At 39.2% G+C, this 13,323-nt stretch overlaps 3 long non-coding RNA genes across 3 annotated transcripts; 1 reads left to right on the top strand and 2 right to left on the bottom strand.

Moving 5' to 3' along the window:
• Nucleotides 1-676: 676 nt before the first annotated feature.
• On the bottom strand, nt 677-1,794 carry LOC139194297 (uncharacterized). Its single transcript, XR_011579057.1, has 2 exons — nt 1,534-1,794; nt 677-1,412 (listed from the first exon to the last, which is right to left on the bottom strand). It is a non-coding gene; the product is annotated as an uncharacterized lncRNA (long non-coding RNA).
• A 7,643-nt stretch (nt 1,795-9,437) lies between these two features.
• On the bottom strand, nt 9,438-10,767 carry LOC139194296 (uncharacterized). The gene is made up of 2 exons (XR_011579056.1): nt 10,491-10,767; nt 9,438-10,369 (listed from the first exon to the last, which is right to left on the bottom strand). It is a non-coding gene; the product is annotated as an uncharacterized lncRNA (long non-coding RNA).
• A 652-nt stretch (nt 10,768-11,419) lies between these two features.
• On the top strand, nt 11,420-12,648 carry LOC139194295 (uncharacterized). Its single transcript, XR_011579055.1, has 2 exons — nt 11,420-11,700; nt 12,275-12,648. It is a non-coding gene; the product is annotated as an uncharacterized lncRNA (long non-coding RNA).
• Nucleotides 12,649-13,323: the final 675 nt, after the last annotated feature.

Genomic DNA, 13,323 nt, shown 5'->3' with positions numbered 1-13,323 from the left:
GGATTTGTCTTGTCATGGTGCCTTTGCCATTTTGTTGTCATGCTTCTTGATTTATGCACAACATTTTAATGGAAAGGGATCATGTTCGTAGTGCCCATGTGATTGGCATATCAAGCTTGTTTTCTTCTTTTGCTGTACCTTTTTCCTTTCTCCATTTCTTTGTTTGGGATCCAAGACTTTTGAGAAGTCTAATTAAGAATTAAATACCGACACTTGTTCCTTTTTTAGGCAAAGTCTTTGAAATGACTTATTTTCTTCCTTTTGGTTTCCACGTAAGCATCAATTCCTAATTAATTTATGAACATTGCAGGCTTTCCGTTTCTTTTCCTTGTAGATTTGGATTTCCAAGTCCAAGTAGAACTTCACGTGGCGTTAGAAAAAAGCAAGCAGCTTTATAAAAGCATCTGGAGCACATTTCCTTTAGAGTTTTTAAACTCATTGTATATATTTTCTCTTGTTTGTGCAGAAAAACACAGAGGATAAAGAAAGGCTTTGCCTTTTGGTGCATTCAACTAAAATTAAAGAGGAAAACCTTTTTTATTTGAACTCTTTAATTTCAATGCCACGTAAGTGGCTTTCCTCATGGTGATGGTGATCATGATTGCCATCTTTTACTATTTTCTAATAATATTTTGACCTATAAGCTCCCGAGACTTTTAAGAAAATTGCACCGAAGAGCAGCAACATATTTTAATATTTAGAGTAGCGCTCATTATATGAGGAAGGCAACAGTGCTCTTTGTTCTTGCTACGAACTCGATAGGAAAACAGGGAGCCTCATTTTGACCTTTAAACTGACTTTTCGAACTCCATGCTATATTGGTTTCCTTCCCTTCTACTGTCATCACGTTGAGGGTGATCAACAAAAACAAAGAGAAACATTCATTTCCAGCAAGCCTTTTATGCATCCAGTAAGACTTTGAAAGTTCAACGAAAACCTTCTTTCTTTTCATATGAGGAGACTCCCACGTGAGGTGATCACCCTTTGGCAATTGAAAAAGGCATTATGGCAGAGAGTTCCTAGCCGTGAACGGCACCGACATGAGACTTTGTTCGAACGGGGGAACGATGGATGCACCTTCTCCTACTTCAGTAACCCAATGGTCATTTTCTCTGCGAGACAAATGCACCAGTTTTAGTGGACTTTGTTTCTTCTTCTTCTTTATCGTCAGGAGCCCTTTTTTTCTTAACTCGACGGCTACGACGGGAAATGGGGCTCTTAGATTTGATCGGAACTTCACGGGGTGGTTTAGACCACCTCGAAGAAATTCATGGAATTAAAATGCAGGGGCACGGAGCGGAGCTCTTGGATTTGATCGGAATTTCACGGGGTAGTTTAGACCCCGAAGAAATTCATGGGATTAAACTGCAGCGGCGGGGAGCGGAAGTGGTGATTTCGTTGGCCTTGTTGAACTGCAACTCAAGAATGCTGGGGAGTGGGAAAAGTTGAAGAAGCAAAGTGCTTCTTTTCTTCCTACAAAGCAGAAGAAGGAAACAACCCAAAAATAAATAAATGAATGAGATGGCTTTATACCTTCAAATGCTGTGTAGCTTTTCCTGCTCTTGTTTCCGTGTCCTTTTTTTTTCTTCCTCCGTGTGCTTCAATTTCTGCAGCGTCTCCCTCTTTTTTTTTTTGTCCCCTTCTTGCGCTGCAACTAGTACTTATTTATAGGCATGGTTGGAAGGCTCTCTGGAGTTTTTACGTGGGGGAGTAGAGGCCTCCACTTTCCCTTAACTTCTCCCACTATCTGTGCAGCAATCTTCCACGGCTGCAACCTTCCCACGTTTTGCAGAAAATGAGGAGGTTTTGCTCCACGTTTCTTCCTCTTCTGTAGGGAGATATGTGTTTTTTTTTCCTTATATATATTATTATTTATTTTTTGCTCCCGTCTTTGTCGACTTGGGTTTTCCACGTCTGAGACGTGCTACCTTTCCTTTGTCTTTTGAGAAGTTTGTTTGTTTGCAAACTTCTCTTTAATTTATTTTTATTTATTATTTTTTTTTGTTCAACCGATTGCCCCCTCAAGCCTTATACGTGAAATTGTTTTGAGCGTATAAGGATTGATATGACCGTATTGCATAGTGACCCGCATTTTATATTTCTGGGAATGAATGCAGATGGCCAAATTTGTACCCAACGGGCCGTTGACTGGTGTTCAGTACTTTTCTTCTGTTGATGGCGACTGTGCCGCGATGACAATGATGTTTATTCAGGGATCTTTTGTTGGAGCAACAAAGGGAGGGCACACCTTAATCGTAACCACTAACGCCGCATGGGAGGTGCTTGTTTTGCTATTGGAGAACAAATCGTGCAGCTTGGGCTGTTTGTTGGTGGCCATTTCTGATATTTATAGAGATCCCACTTTTTGAGGGAAAACGAGAGAGTTTTGGTCTTGTCTCTTGCTGCCGTTTTCCCTGTCGTGGGCAGGTGTAGTTTGATGTTTTAAAAGAGCTTCACACTGTATATTTCTTTGTACACAGCTGCACCATTATTCAAACATAGCCTTTGCTTTTAATTTTTGGTCTACACGGAGCATTAATGCCTTGTGCAGTTTTAGCTCCTTGTAGATAGTTGCACCACAACTGCTACTTTTGACTTTAGTCCACACAGCATGTTTCTTTGTAGGTAACTGCATCGTTTTTAACTGTTGCTTTTAATTTTTAGCATAGTACAATTTTGATATTTGGGTTTGGCTTCCTTGTGGTGATCAAGCATGCATGCATCATACCTTTTTATTTAAACAGCATGCTTCCCGCACCATAATTCCAACATAACTATTGGCTTATCCTTTTTAGTTATGTATAGCTACTGCGCAGCTCCCGTGAACAAATTTGATTATTTGGTCTTAAGCTTCTTTATAGTCAAGCACGCATGGATCAGACTTCTCTTCCCACCACTTTACAAGTGAAAAATTCCTTATGCCCTGCCCTAGTAATTTTTTTCATCACTTTACACAAGTGAAAAAAACTACATATGCCTAGCACATGACAATTTGAAGAAGTGCTTTTGCCACTTTCAATTTAAAGTCACCTCTAGTGGCTTTGGCCTTGGTAACTTTTGAAGATGTTAGCATATGGCAGTTCGAACAAATGCTAATCATGTAGGGGGAAAAGAATGATTTTTGATGAGTTATGGCTGCATCTGATTTTTCTTGGATCAGATTGCCTACGTACCCTATGAAAGGATCAAGCCAAACGTAGTTCATCCCTTGTTTTCGGGAAAGTGGTTTTTACGGCTGTATCTAGTAATAAAACTAAACTACCTACGTACCCTGTGAAGGGATCAAGCCGAACGTAGTTCACCCCTTGTTTTCGGGGAGATTTTTTTTACGGCTGTATCTAGAAATAAAACTAGACTACCTACGTACCTTGTGAAAGGATCAAGCCGAACGTAGTTCATCGCTTAATTTTCGGGATTTGATTTTGATTTTGATTTTTTATGACTGCACTCAGCTTTTAATGCTAGGCTGCCTACGTACCCTTTTTTTAGGGATCAAGTCATACGTAGTTCAGAGGAAAGGATTTTTCCCTTGCTTGCTTCCTCTGCACTTGCTTCCCTCTCGAAGTTCATTAGGCATTAGCTTGCCCCCTATCCTTTATTTGGGATGGCATTGCTTGAGCTCAGTTGATTCGTCACCATTCTCTTCTTTTTCTTCTTAATGGTAACGCAGTTTACTTGAGTTGAGTCACAAACTTCTTCCGTGCTTACTTTCTCAATTGTTCCATAAGTTTCATTTTCTGGAAGTGGAGGTGCGCTATTGAAAGTCCTGAAGTCTATGCAGGTACAAACCTGTCCATTTTTCTTCTTGATTAGAAAGCAGGTTGGGAATTGTCTGACAGACTTAATTGGTTCGTTATCAGATTCCTTGCTTTTTTCTTTGCTACCAATCGTGTTGACTTGAACAATGTCTTGTACCTCTTCTTGCGCATCGTCATTTTTGTCATGATTTATTGTCACCTTTTTGGTTTTGACTCTCCACTTTTTGCTTTTATGAGACTTCTTATGTTGAGAGTTGTTGATTTTACCAAGTCGTTGGAAGACAGAAATTCGAGGTGGCTTGCTGCTAGATTCTTCTTCAGACAACATTGCTTTCTCGAGATCAGTAAAGCCTTCAAACTCATGATTCTCGGTATTTGAGACAAATGCTTTGAGCATATCATTTTCTTGGTGCACTGTGACGTTGATGGCGCTCCTTTTAGCTTTGCACCTCTTTGCTTTTATCTTTAATGGAACCTTTGATGAGGACTCATTTCTTTTGAATGAAACAATGCGACCCTGTCGACCATTATTCTTTTGCAAATTTGTTGAGACTACCAAATTGCCCCCAGGAATCGATTGGTTGATTTTGCGTAGAGGCTTTGTGTAGTTGGTCATGAGTGCTTCAAATGCATTTTGGATTTGTTCCATTGCCTTCTTTTCAGGTTCTTTTCGATCTTGTAATGAACAATTGTGACCCACTTTTTGAGATTTCGGAGTTTTAGAACTCGCGATTTTGACTAGCCTTGATGGCTTTACCCTCTCTATAGCTAGTGATCGTGATTCCTTCTGCACCACCTCATTTTTTGTTGGTTGCGAAAAAGTGACTTTTGATTGTTTGTAGAATTTTGCATCTGCGTAATTCACTTCTTCACCCCTAAATGGGTCGGTGTCCGCTAGGACTTTTTTGACTTCGCCATTCACCAAAAACTTGAAACATTGATGGAGTGTAGAAGGAACGACACCATATGTATGAAGCCACGGATGTCCCAATAAAACATTATAAGATGTGTCAGCATCGATTACATGAAAAAGGGCGTCGGAGTACAACTCCCCTATCTCCATTTGTAATGCTATCGATCCCATTGCTTTTTGTCCGACTTAATTGAAGCCTTGAATAGTTAACATTGATGGTGTCAGTTGACGAACATTCATCCCCAGAGCTCGAAGTGTTCGAAGAGGAAGTAGGTTTACTGCTGATCCACAATCAAGCAAGATTCGATTTATTGATGTATCTCTCACTAGTCCACTGACGTACAAGGGTCGATTGTGGTATTCGTCTCCAAGTATAAGGTCACTTTCGTCAAATGTGATACTTGCAAGGCAGCAAGCGTAATATTTTGGTGACGTTGTATCCATCTCTGCAAATTTCAAGCTTGTTTCAAATACTTCAGGATTTGTTAAAGCCATGATGAGTGCTTCTCTAAGCTCCTTAGACATTTTTAGAGCATCGTACACACTAAGGAGAGATGGGATGCGCTTAAGATGGTCGACGATGTCGTATTTGCCATCTTGGGACTGTAATACATCTTTTGCATGTCTCTTAGAGGTACTTGCTTTTGTGGTTGAGACTGAAATTTCTAACGCAGGCTCTGCAGTGGTAGTGATTGGAACCTCTCTTGCACTTGGTTTGTCGGAATGATTAACTGAATCAACTGTTGATTTACCCTTTTTCTTGTCGGCAGACGGGATCCTTTGGCCAGAGCGTAGAGTTATTGCATCTACCTCATTATCGTTATGGACTTCACATGAGGTCGTGAGACAATTTCCAATTTCTTCCTCACCTCCCTTACTCTTAAAAAGTTTTGGAGGGAGGTAGTCTCCAAGGGTTATTGGTGCTCTGAAAGGCTGCTTGTACTCATCATCTTGAAAGACTTTAGGCTTTCTTTGAGTATTCTTCTTCTTTTTCTTTCCATCCTTTGAGGGTGATCCACTCCATAATTTTCCTTTTGATTGCTTTGTGGGAGAAAAACGTTTAGCAATCTTTTTCACCTTATTTTCACTGACGGTTTGCCACTCGGCTTCGGATTCAAGTGATGACGAATCCTCCCAAACATCAAAACTTGGTGCCATCATGAGCTCGTACAAAGTTGGAATTTTTGGATTTCCGAAACGAGGCATGCTAGGATCAGCATGGACAACTGTGGTTTCATTATCGACATGAAATCCTATAGGGATTGCCCCTTCTGGTAATGGAGATGAGGGTGTTGATTTTCCTTCGATCATATTGGACGTTGCCATCTGATGTTTCGAGGATGAATCCACCTCGATCTCATGTTTGTTGATTTTTTCTTGAATTATATCCTTAAGGATATAACAATCCTCTATCGTATGGCTGATGAGTCGATGATACCGACAATACTTTGGATCATCAATCTTATTTACTTCAGCGGGACGCTTTGGTTCAGGAAGCGTGATCATCTTTGCTGCAAGGAGTTCGTCAAAGATAGTTCCAACATCTTCATCATCGAAACTATATTTAACTTCTTTTCTTTCCTTAAGAGAAAGCCTCCTCGTCCCTTCGGTTTCTTCTTTTCTTTTTGTATTGTCACTTTTCTTGTCTACTTTGACAAATGTCGCCATAGAATCTCCATTCTTCGGCATTCTTTTGTTATCTCCTTTCTTGGTGTCTGACTTATTTTCTAAGTCTTGGATCATCTTTCCAATCACACTTTTTCGAGACATTTGCTTTTCCACATTACTTGCCTTGGATACCAACTCGTCAAATGTTTGAGGTTCCGCAATGCCTACAAATGTTGCAATCTCAGGGATGAGGTTGTTGTAACATATTTGCACTGCCGAAAATTCAGAAATCTTTTCCATGCATTGTAGGTTAAGACTCCTCCATCTTGTGATGAATTCACTCGTGCTTTCTCCAAGCCTTTGTGTTGTTTGAGCCAAATCCATTAATGTAACCTTTTTCTTTGAACTGACGAATTGAGCTAGAAAAGCTCTTTGCATATCATCCCATGTTATGATAGATCCTGGCTCTAACTGAGTATACCATGTGAAAGCAGACCCTTTGAGTGACTGAACAAATTGCCGAACTAAAAAGGGATCTGACTGCGATGTTTCCCCACAAGCTGAGTACAAATGAGCTAAGTGTTCTTGAGGAGAACCACTTAAACCATCAAATTTATCAAAGCTCGGTTTTTGATACCCTTGGGGAAATGGTACCGTGTCATAGTGAGCTGGATAAGGTTTCCGGTATCCGAGAATTGGTGTCGTTAAAGACATTTGAAATTCACGAATTTTTTCAGCAAAAATTGCATTGATATCTTGATGCGTGAGTTGGCTACCAGAACTTTCTCCTTCTGTTTCTTTCCTTGCTCTTTCTCCAGCATTATTTATGCTAGCTTGAGCGGCTAACTGAGCTGCCAAAGTTGCAATTTCAGCCTCCTTATTAGCTACCAAAGTTGCCATTTCAGCTTCTTTTTCTGCTAGTTTCCGTTGCATTTCTAGCAATTGTTCTTCTACATTTGATGCACCAGTCATTAGAACTTGCATGTTCTCATATTCAACGCTTTCATTTATCTCCAACCTTTGGAATTGAGTCATTACTCTAGGAATCTCTTCTTGGAAAAAATATTCGTTTTCTCCAAGAGTGTCTCCAAGGGAAGATGAACTCTCGGGAGAATGGATTGCCAATACTCGAGCCCTTGCACGTGTGATAGGCCCCTCGAATTGAATGTTGTTACCTTCTTCGACAACTTCATAGGCCTTGGCCTTTTGTTGAACATTTCCAGACACTACTGGCAAGATTTCTTCATTTTCCTCGACGGAGGTCATCATGACCAACTCCGTTGTAGGTAACGTGATTGGGATTGTTCCAATCATGATTTGAGTAATGACGGGAACCTTGGTAAGTGGTAATGATGTCACTTTGACAATCTTGCGTCGAGGGACCTTGGTGTCCTTAGATGAAATAGCTCCAAGAAGCTCCCTTGAGATGATTTCAATATCTTCAAGTACACACTCCTTAGCGATCTTCTTCCTAAGAGCTCGTGCTGCTCTCTTCCTTGCGTTCCTTAGGGCGTTCTTGGACGGGCATTTTTTCGGTCCAACCTTGATGACTTTTACAGCCGCCTTGTTTTTCTTTGTTGCTACCTTAGCCTTCACCATGTTGCAGATAGTTGGTGCTTCATTGATGGTGAAGGAGATTCGGCGACCAGCACGTCCTCCATGTCTAAGTTTGAATGCAGCAGAGAGTTCATGGAAGTAAACAGTAACTTGTGGTGCCATATTTCCTTTTTCTGCAAAAAAAAAAAAGAAAATACATAGCACATTAATTATCTTTAAAATTAGAGATGAAAGGGAAAATGGGTCCCACCGGGCGTGCCAAAAATTATGTTGAGCAAAAATTGTACATAATATGTAAACAAATAATTCACTCGACACAATTTCACCCTCGTTCAGTTTTCCGAAGAGGGTTTTATTAATTCGAGTTCGACCCATTCTAGGCTATGCGCCTATTAATTACAACCATTCTTTTAGGAAAGGAATACCCTTTGATTCTAATTCGAATAAAATGTAACTTGAGGTTTTTGGTGTTTGTTTGATTTTGTGACTGCACCTAAGTCGAATCCTAGATTGCCTACGTACCCTCTTGAGGGATCAAGTCACTCGTAGTTCAAGAATTTGGTACTTATTTGGATTTGATGCCTTGTGCAGTTTTAGCTCATGCGGGCGCAGAGCATTTGAAAATTTGATATGGCTTCGTGCCATTTGAGACTTTGATACAGCTTCGTGCCCTTTGAAACTTTTCTTCGGCTTCATGCCATTTTGGTATTTGATGGTAGGAGTGAATTTAGTTTATATAAACCAGGGATTCATTTCGGTTTCACGGTTGTGTCTAAAACTTGATATCAGACTGCCTACGTATCCTTAACGGAATCAAACCGGCGTAGTTCATATTTTTGTCGAGATTTGATAGGGCTTTGTGCCATTTGAGATTTGATGCGGCTTTGTGCCATTTGAAGTGGCTTTGGGCCATTTGATATTTGTCGTGGCTTCGTGCCATTTGACTACTTCAACAATTTTAACAGTAGCTTGATTCATTTTTGACGTAATGTAAATCCACTAATTTGAGGTGATATTCCCATCGAGTTTTGCACTTTGAGAAGGCTTGTGTCCATAATTTTTGAAGTGATCGACGTCATCTCCTCATCCATTTGTATTTGTATTTGACAACGGGTTAGCTTGGATTTGTCTTGTCATGGTGCCTTTGCCATTTTGTTGTCATGCTTCTTGATTTATGCACAACATTTTAATGGAAAGGGATCATGTTCGTAGTGCCCATGTGATTGGCATATCAAGCTTGTTTTCTTCTTTTGCTGTACCTTTTTCCTTTCTCCATTTCTTTGTTTGGGATCCAAGACTTTTGAGAAGTCTAATTAAGAATTAAATACCGACACTTGTTCCTTTTTTAGGCAAAGTCTTTGAAATGACTTATTTTCTTCCTTTTGGTTTCCACGTAAGCATCAATTCCTAATTAATTTATGAACATTGCAGGCTTTCCGTTTCTTTTCCTTGTAGATTTGGATTTCCAAGTCCAAGTAGAACTTCACGTGGCGTTAGAAAAAAGCAAGCAGCTTTATAAAAGCATCTGGAGCACATTTCCTTTAGAGTTTTTAAACTCATTGTATATATTTTCTCTTGTTTGTGCAGAAAAACACAGAGGATAAAGAAAGGCTTTGCCTTTTGGTGCATTCAACTAAAATTAAAGAGGAAAACCTTTTTTATTTGAACTCTTTAATTTCAATGCCACGTAAGTGGCTTTCCTCATGGTGATGGTGATCATGATTGCCATCTTTTACCATTTTCTAATAATATTTTGACCTATAAGCTCCCGAGACTTTTAAGAAAATTGCACCGAAGAGCAGCAACATATTTTAATATTTAGAGTAGCGCTCATTATATGAGGAAGGCAACAGTGCTCTTTGTTCTTGCTACGAACTCGATAGGAAAACAGGGAGCCTCATTTTGACCTTTAAACTGACTTTTCGAACTCCATGCTATATTGGTTTCCTTCCCTTCTACTGTCATCACGTTGAGGGTGATCAACAAAAACAAAGAGAAACATTCATTTCCAGCAAGCCTTTTATGCATCCAGTAAGACTTTGAAAGTTCAACGAAAACCTTCTTTCTTTTCATATGAGGAGACTCCCACGTGAGGTGATCACCCTTTGGCAATTGAAAAAGGCATTATGGCAGAGAGTTCCTAGCCGTGAACGGCACCGACATGAGACTTTGTTCGAACGGGGGAACGATGGATGCACCTTCTCCTACTTCAGTAACCCAATGGTCATTTTCTCTGCGAGACAAATGCACCAGTTTTAGTGGACTTTGTTTCTTCTTCTTCTTTATCGTCAGGAGCCCTTTTTTTCTTAACTCGACGGCTACGACGGGAAATGGGGCTCTTAGATTTGATCGGAACTTCACGGGGTGGTTTAGACCACCTCGAAGAAATTCATGGAATTAAAATGCAGGGGCACGGAGCGGAGCTCTTGGATTTGATCGGAATTTCACGGGGTAGTTTAGACCCCGAAGAAATTCATGGGATTAAACTGCAGCGGCGGGGAGCGGAAGTGGTGATTTCGTTGGCCTTGTTGAACTGCAACTCAAGAATGCTGGGGAGTGGGAAAAGTTGAAGAAGCAAAGTGCTTCTTTTCTTCCTACAAAGCAGAAGAAGGAAACAACCCAAAAATAAATAAATGAATGAGATGGCTTTATACCTTCAAATGCTGTGTAGCTTTTCCTGCTCTTGTTTCCGTGTCCTTTTTTTTTCTTCCTCCGTGTGCTTCAATTTCTGTAGCGTCTCCCTCTTTTTTTTTTTGTCCCCTTCTTGCGCTGCAACTAGTACTTATTTATAGGCATGGTTGGAAGGCTCTCTGGAGTTTTTACGTGGGGGAGTAGAGGCCTCCACTTTCCCTTAACTTCTCCCACTATCTGTGCAGCAATCTTCCACGGCTGCAACCTTCCCACGTTTTGCAGAAAATGAGGAGGTTGTGCTCCACGTTTCTTCCTCTTCTGTAGGGAGATATGTGTTTTTTTTTTCCTTATATATATTATTATTTATTTTTTGCTCCCGTCTTTGTCGACTTGGGTTTTCCACGTCTGAGACGTGCTACCTTTCCTTTGTCTTTTGAGAAGTTTGTTTGTTTGCAAACTTCTCTTTAATTTATTTTTATTTATTATTATTTTTTTTTGTTCAACACTCACATAATGATCATGCTGCCTGGAAAGCAACATCAATTGGAAATTCAATCTAAACTCACCTCAAAATGAACTAGTTTACAGTTATAACTCGTGTGAAAGTGTTTTTAAAATGGTTGAAAGCGTTTTTGGTGAACATGTTTTTAGAATTAATTATGAGTAAAAATGCAAGTAAATCTTGGAAAAACATTTAAAATGCTTCTTGGAAGAAGCACATAATTGGTGCTTCTTTCATAAAGCACTTTAAGTGCTTTTGAAATCCAAATTTTTTTATCTAAAAGCACTTTTAGTCATTTTAAAAACATATCCTAATAAGCTATCCTTGCATTTTTACCCTAATGCCGATTGTGTCCTTGAAACACCGTCAAACATATATATACATATATATATATATATATATATTTATTTGTTTTTGTTTTTGTTTTTTTTCTTCCTACCTCCTTTTCACTCTTTCCTCTCGCTCCTCATCAAATGCGACTCACCACTGTGGCCAGCTACAAGTTCATCGTTTTCAGCAATTATAGTCCACGAAACCACCACCAATTGATCCTTGTTGCTCTACTTAGTCAAAATCACACACCAATTTTGTGAATTTCATAGACGTTTTCAAGTAAGCAGGGTTAGGGTTTCGGACCCACTTCTGACAATGAAATTTCAGCAGATCGCCGTCGAACTAGACCTTGCCACAAATTGGAAACGACTCCTCTCACTCCCATAAGAAATATTCAGGTATTGCACGTTGGATTTCAGTGCATTTTAAGGTGGATCAAAGGACACCCTAACCTTTAAAAATTTCCAACGAGTTTTTAGAAATCCGACAGGTAGTTTCCTGCTAAAAGGTAAATAATTGTTGTCCACCACTGTAATCACTCACATCAAATTGGCTTTGGGTAATAGCCGCAAGAAATTGGCTTTGGGTAAGCTTCAACACCCAATGGTCTAAAACATGGGTTTCACTTGGTCTAATGCGCTATCTCATTAACTGGGTTCCTCTTTTCTTTGTTGAATTGTTAATGATTTTGAGTTATGATTTGTTTTTTGATGATTTTGATTTATGAATTCTTGAGTTATGATTTTCCTTTGTGAACAATTTTTTATGTTCTTGGATTTAAGTTTGGTGTTTGTTTTCGTTCTGAATAACATGATTGTTCTTGAATATGAGTTAATTGAATCATGTTTCTTGTATGCATGTGATCAAATTCAATTTAGCACGTGATTAGGTATACATGTGGAGAAGTTGGTTTTATGGATGAATGTTCTACTACACACTAACTTAAAATCACCCATCTGACAACGAATTTAGGTCCATCCAACCTCTTAGTTGTGATGTCTTCGAGATCATCACCATACAGGTCAACAATGAATTTGGGTCCATCCAACCTCTTAGTTGCGACGTCGTTGAGCTCATCACGATACATCGGAGCATATTCAAAGTGCTTGCAGTTTTCATCAATTGTTGAGTCCCAATGACGACCTATGAAGACAACACCGCATGTATCGACCATATGATAACATGATACATCTAAGAAGTCAAGACCATCATATTGCATCTACATCTCAGCACCATTAGAAGATAAAAGTCAAGCAAATCATATCTGAAGAGAACCTTGTAATATCCCTCGTTTAAATTAAGAGTGAAGTGTGATTATAATTGTTTTTATACAAAATTTTAGTCTACTTAGTGTTTATTTGTTTAATAGCTTTTAATAATATACTTTTTATTTATTAGATTTCCTATTATTGTTAAAAATATATATAAAAAAAATTAATAATAATAATAAAATAATATTCTACAAAAGAAAGGAAAAGACCATCCTTTCATACTCTTCCTTTCTGTGCGATGGAAACAAGGAAGCTGGGAGGAGGTGGCCTTCCATATCTTTAGGAAAAAAAAATCTTCTTTCTTCATACCAAAAATCGGATAGAGATTAGGACATCTTATGATAGGTCGACCTTTGATTGATCAAAGGAGTGTGTCATAGAGAGTTGTTCATCTCCTATTGCACCAAGGAGTGTGTTCAGCAGAGGATGAACTGAGAAGAGACACAAAGGTCTATAAGCAGGAGGTGGATGACCTAGGAAGCTAGGTTTTTATCAGGACTCTGATAGGAGTGAGTAGGATTAGAGAAACTATAAAAGGGGTTGCAGAGAAGTGGGAAAGCATCAGAAATCGAAAGGGGGTAGAGAAATTGAGAGTTAGAGAACGTGATTGTGAATGAAGGATTCAGAGATTTTGAAGGGTAAACTTCTTGTTCCTTGATTATTTAGATTTTTCGAATTTAATTTCCTTAACTGAATTGAAACTGCCATGAGATATATTTGGGATTCTTAGTTTTAATTAGGGTTTTCTAT

This window comes from Malus domestica, chromosome 03, assembly GCF_042453785.1.
Source record: "Malus domestica chromosome 03, GDT2T_hap1".
In the NCBI taxonomy this organism is placed as follows: Eukaryota; Viridiplantae; Streptophyta; class Magnoliopsida; order Rosales; family Rosaceae; genus Malus; species Malus domestica.
Note: the sequence above shows the minus strand (reverse complement) of the source record. Positions and strands in the feature narration are given on the sequence as shown.